This window comes from Triticum dicoccoides, chromosome 4A, assembly GCF_002162155.2.
Source record: "Triticum dicoccoides isolate Atlit2015 ecotype Zavitan chromosome 4A, WEW_v2.0, whole genome shotgun sequence".
NCBI classification, from domain to species: domain Eukaryota; kingdom Viridiplantae; phylum Streptophyta; class Magnoliopsida; order Poales; family Poaceae; genus Triticum; species Triticum dicoccoides.
In genome coordinates, this window is record NC_041386.1 from 727,717,851 (window position 1) to 727,724,625 (window position 6,775).

Genomic DNA, 6,775 nt, shown 5'->3' on the forward strand with positions numbered 1-6,775 from the left:
TCGTACGTACTCTCGGGCAATTCGTTGTTCTTTTGAAGCATATCCTTTATCATTACCAGCAACTTTCCAAATCCCTTGTCAGATACACCATTCTCTGCCTTCCATTGCAGCAATTCCAGTGTGGTGCCCAGCTTTTTCTTGTCACCTACGCAATTCGGGTAAAACAATTTTTTGTGATCCTCTAACATGCGCTGCAACTTCTTCTTCTCCAAATCACTTGCGCAGTTTCTCTTTGCATCGGCAATGGCCCGACCTAGATCATCAACGGGCTCATCTGATGCCTCTTCTTCAGCTTCTTCCCGCATTTTCGGCTCAGCTTCTTCCCGCATTACCGGCTCAGCTTCTTCCCCCATTGTTGTATCATCATATTCAGGGAACCCATGGCCAGGATAGCTGTCGTCGTCCCCTTCTTCTTCATTGTCTTCCATCATAACCCCTCTTTCTCCGTGCTTGGTCCAAACATTATAGTGGGGCATGAAACCGGACTCAAATAGGTGGACGTGAATGGTTGTTGACGTAGAGTAATTGTGACCATTCTTACAGCCAGCACATGGACAAGGCATAAACCCATCCGCCCGCTTGTTTGCCTCAGCCGCAAGCAGAAAAGTATGCACGCCCTCAACAAACTGGGGAGAGCATCAGTCATCGTACATCCATTGCCGGCTCATCTTCATTACACAACACTGAATAGACCAAATTAATACAAGTTCATACATAAAGTTCATACAACACTTAAATGCAACAAACAAATGACTCTCTAGCTAAAGCATTTAAATGCAACAACAAATGCGATCAAGATCGCAACTAAGGTAACAATTGATCCAACAGCATAATGATACCAAGCCTCACTATCGATGGCATATTTTCTAATCTTTCTAATCTTCATGCGCATTTTCTCCATCTTGATCTTGTGATCATCGACGACATCGGCAACATGCAACTCCAATTCCATCTTCTTCCCCTCAATTCTTTTCAATTTTTCTTTCAAGTACTCGTTTTCTCTTTCAACTAAATTTAACCTCTCGACAATAGGGTCGGTTGGAATTTCCGGTTCACATACCTCCTAGATAAAAATATCTATGTCAACCTGATGGGCATAATTTGTCATAAACACGAAATGCAACAAATAGTTTTAAAAGAGAATATACCACATCCGAATCATAACAAGGACGAGGGCCGACGGGGACGGATATCAAAATCATGGCACTATGTATAACAAACAATATACGGGTAAGATAATTATTGCATGATTAACTATATATCCAAATCGCACAAACATCAATTTTTTATATAAAATTTCATGAACAAGAGGCTCACCACAAGGTGGTGCCGGCGACGGGACGGTGCGGGCGATCGACGGTGGTTACGACGGAGATTTAGAAGGCACTAAGTAAACCACACCTACATATGCAAACTAAGTGTTATTTTTGACCTCAAATTGCATATAAATCAAATACTAGCACATATATATATTTCCTCCCAAATTACTAAAATCACAAATTAATAACTATATAAAGCATTGCAAGAGCTAATCTAGCAATGAGAGATGAAAGGACAAAGTTGCTAACCTTTGTGATCACTTGAATGGATGGGGGCCTTCAAATCTTGACAAATTTTGGGCAAAATGTGTGATGAGCTTGAGGGGAAGAGGAAGAACAGAGAGGAGATAGGAGAGGGGAAAGGGGGAAGAACAGAGCGAGCTGGACGAAGGGTTTATATGCAGGAGGACCTATAGTACTGGTTCGTGGCACGAACCGGTACTAAAGGTGCTGGAGGAGGCCCAGACTGAAAACATCCTGCCACCACCCTCATTAGTACCGGTTCGTGGCATGAACCGGTGCTAAAGGTTAGCCATGAACCGGTACTAACGAGAGCGGCCCGACTAGCCGTTGAAACCGGCACTAATGTATACATTTGTGCCGGCTCTAATACAAACCGGCACTAATGTGCTTCACGTTTGACCCTTTTTCTACTAGTGTTGTTGCGCCATTGTCGATGAAGCCACTCTCATGGGACGAGGACACGGAGGCGAGGTAGTCAGAGACGAGCAGCACCAGCTCCCGGACCAGGTGCTAAAGTGTAGGCTGAAGCGTATGCAGGATGACGTCGCCGGATGTATCGCGGGCCACTTCACAGAGGCAAGCAACACGTATCGCCTTGCTCTCCTCACAGTTCACCGCGAGCTCCCTCGCCGCTAGAGCCGCCAGGCTGCTGCATTGTCAGGAACACCCACGCAGACACCGTCGCCTTATCGTCATGTTCCCATACCTCGCGACCACGACAAGACAGGCTGCCGGAGAGACGTTCTCGATTCCCTTTCGGCACTGCTGCCTTGTTTGCTCCAATCGTGTCTGGCATCGAGACTTCAACCTTCTGTTTGATAAAATGCCTGTAAGCAGCAGTATGCCCCCTCAGATATTTCCCTCTTTAAGCTCTGGCACACACAACAAACACTATAAGCCTGCGATTTCTGATCTGCACACTTGAATTCCTTGTTCTGTCGGATCAGTAAGCCTAATCCTGGAAGGTTTGTTTTAGATAAGAGGATATTGCTCGGCCTTAGAATAAGCCCTTACATTTTAATGTTTACAAGACAAACGAATATGGCTAAATGCCTAGCAAGCGATAGGAAAGCAAGTTTGATACAATTGACCCACAGAGCGCAGAACCGAATTGCAGATATGTGGCGCCGACATGATGAAAACTCGAAGACGAAGAAGTAGCGCCCAAGGACGAAAGCCACTCTAGCTTGCAGTATGTGTCCTTGATGCCGCACAGAGTTGGGTACACTTGGCGCCAAGTATGGTGATGAGGGTTTCAAGCCGCACACGATCCCGTCTTCTCCCCAGATCTCTCCACGATGCTCTAAAGGTCTTTGTGGTGTTTAAAGGCAATAAATAGCGCTTTATTGTGTGCGTTTGACAATGCTCAAGACATGACACCAACTCATAACAAGGCCACTCTAGCATCCTCCCCGTCGTATTGCTAATAACATGGAAGAGATTGGCTAAGCCAAACGGGTTCCAATCACAACCTGTCGCCTTCTGGATGACGACCGGTGTGAACCACTGTCATGTGTTTGATTTATATCTCCAACGTGTAGCATGTTTACTATAGTTAGTTCAGAACATGGGAATATTCGGTTCATAATTATCTTCTAATTTTGTCTAGCTGACTAACTCCAACATCATGTCGATTTCCATCATGTCAATTTTCATAGATTGGTTCAAGGAAATGTTACATATAACTACTATGCTTCACAAAAAGAGGAGATTATTTTACATGGTAAGTGCAAGTAGTTTAGAGGTTAATTTTCTATTTCCTCTTGTCCTTTTTGGCAATAACTAGGTACAAGATTTTTTTTAGCTGTGCCTAAGAAAATGAATCACAAGGAGCATCATCCACTATTTGGTTGCGCATCCATTATGACAAGGTGTTTGACGCAATGAATTTTAATGATAATTAAGGATAAAAATCATAATTGTTTCTTATGTGAATTGTTTGCCCTGCAGGATTGAGTGCTTCCCAATAACTTATTCCTCGTTGGTTTCATTCAAAACAAAAATTATCATCCAATCAAACGTCACGGACAGAATACTTGGTTCTCTACGATGCAATCAAACAACTTCCATATAAATTCAACTGGCATTACATTACATCCTTGCAATGTCATATTCATGTGAGATAAATGTTCTCGCCAACCAAACCTGCACCACTAACAATTTATGCACCACCACTTTCTTACTACACTATCTCCATGCTCTAAGGTCACGTAAGTTCAAGACCTCTCATACACCCTCTATTAGGAAAAGAACTCCATAAAACTGGGAAAAGGCACTACTAGAAAAAAGCATGTTTGTGGCGCATCTGTTTTGGCTATTAATGACGCACTATAAGTGCGCCGCTATTATCACGTCATTACTAATTTTTAGTAATGGCGCACATTTGGTGCGCCATTACTATCTAGTAATGGCGCACTATAGGTGCGCCATTACTATGCTTAGAAGTGCGCCATTACTAAGCAAGATAGTAACAATTACTATGCCTAGAAGTGCGCCATTACTAACAATTTTTTTTAGAATTTTGTTTTTCAAATTCTTTTTTTCTATTTTTTTTGTTTTTTTCTTAATCTCGGGTCACTATGACTTAATCTCAAGTCAAATCACACTCTGTGGTCAAACTTCCCGAAAGGTCACCCATCCTCACAGTACTCTAGCCCGAGCACGCTTAACTTCTCAATTCTATCGTACCCCAGCACCAGCTCACTTCACAGGCACTTGTTGATATATCTATCATATCAATCCTATTAAACCTTGTTGATGTCTAGGACTTTGTTCATGTTCATGACTATGATGAAATTTTTTAAAAATATTTCAAACTTCCCGGTCATATTACGTATCATATTTTGAACATTTTTTACAAAAAAAATTCGAAACCAACTTTTTTTCTGTTACTAGTGGCGCACCTAGCAAATGGTGAGCCATTACTCAAAAAAATTCAAAAAAAAAAATCAAACTTGCATCCAGATCTTAAAAGCATATTTGTAAGTTTTCGAACATTTACCCCCTGTTGAATTCGGATTTAACTTTTTGAGTAGATGATTTTTCTTATAAAAAACTTATTAATCCGAGTTTGTATGCAAAAGTAATGCCCATTTTACTAAATTCCAGAGAGATTTTGCAAATAAATTCAAAATTCATATTTGTAAATTGTCCCAACAACTAGACCGCATATCACAGAGAGATTTGTATGCAAAAGTAATGCCCATTTTACTAAATTCCAGAGAGATTTTGCAAATAAATTCAAAATTCATATTTGTAAATTGTCCCAACAACTAGACCGCATATCACATTGGAAACTTTTTTTTTTGACATTTCCATCATTTTCTTTTATTTTTTTTTAAAACTAAAAAGGCGGTCCACGAGGGGAGGGGGGGTTTTGCATTTGGTGAAATAGTAATGGCACACCTTCACAAAGTGCGCCATTACTATGTGTATGACTTAGTCAAACCTTGTTCAATGTTAGTAATGGCGGACTTTGTATATGTGCGCCATTACTAACTTTGACATAATAATGGCTCACCTATGCAAAGTGCGCCATTACTAAGTTTGACCAAGGTTTGACCAAGTCATACACATAGTAATGGCGCACTTTGTAGAGGTGCGCCATTACTATGTCAACTAGTAATGGCACACCTGTACAAAGTGCGCTATTACTATGTGTATGACTGGGTCAAACCTTGGTCAAACTTAGTAATGGCACACTTTTCACCTGGTGCGTCATTACTGTTTTGTTACTAATGGCATACCTACACATGGTGCGCCATTACTATTTAGTAATGACGCACCACATGTATAGTGCGTCATTAATGTTCATATTAGCTATAGCCATTTTTCTACTATTGAGGAAGAGGTAGCTTAGTTTGAGAATAGTAGATGTTGGGAAGGGAACACTTCGTAATCACTGACGACATGGTGATGAACATTATGTTCCTGTAACACAAAACCATGCCCATATGACCGTTACAAACACACTCAATACCATGCCCATATGACCGTTACAAACACACTCGAGACACTAGTAATGTGCCGTGACTTGCCGGCCTTTGCCAAATCAGAGTATTAGAGCATCTACAACCACTATGCACAAACCTGGCTTTTCAAACATCCTCAGACGCGCCAGGCCCGTTTCAGGGCATGTCCGCTTATGATTGGTGGAGAGAGGAAGAGAGAGAAAAATAAAGAAGCAATAAAGACAGAAAAAAGGTGGTACGTGTTGGGCTAAATTCTATGTGGCGCCCTGTCTGGACACGCCCAGACATTCCCATATTCTGCGCATATATGCCTTGGATATGAGGATTTGCTGATAGCCTGAACATATGTGGACAAAGTAGGGGTTTAGGTTGGGTGTTTTTTATACTTCTCCCTTTTGTCCTGGCAGTTATTAAGCTGTCCAGAACGTTGGGGGAGGCTATGAGTGGTCCCGTGGTATATGCTCGTAGAAATATTTATTCTGTTCTTGAGTGTCATGTTAATTTTGTGTCGAAGATAAAATTTAAGTCCATGCAATGTGTCGAGGCGACGAAACTGACAATGAGTACTAGCAGTAAGAACGAGGGTTGATACTAGCTATGTCACAGGTGTAACACCCGGATTTTACAAGTTGAGGCGCCTCGAGGAGATGTAAAAGCCATACGTCTCAAGCCCTGAGGCAGTTTTTCTCCGGTGTCTGGATTAGAGGAGGGCTGCGAGCCCTTGTCTTAGCACTAGGGGCGGGTTATATGGAGTGTGTTAAACCCCATTAATGCCACGTTATAAGTGAGATGCCACTCATTGTCCCGGACGAACGCCAACACAGGCCATCTCCGAGTCCAAGTTTATGAGATTCACGCCTTGGAGCCTAGCAGAATGGCCAAGTTAGTCCATCGAGCCCATCCCATTGCGGGCCTCAAGTTAACTTAAGTCAGATTTTGATTATCTGCCCAAGTGGACAGGGAACTTCCAAAGGTATTCATGTGATGGTGATTGAGTGTCGTTCGAATCCTACAGGCGTTGATATCTGAGAACCCATCGCGTTGTCTATGTCAAGAGATGGTCTGTGCGGATGGTCATTGTTTTAAATGATTGATCATTTTTTTGATTGTCAACGTTTTTCTTTTCCCTTTTTGCTTCGGCAAGGCATAGCTTCAGTCCTGCATAATTTTGCCGTTCGTCCATATGATTCTTTTTTATTTGCATTGGTGTTGGATCTGTGCATCCTAGTTGATCAAAGGTCG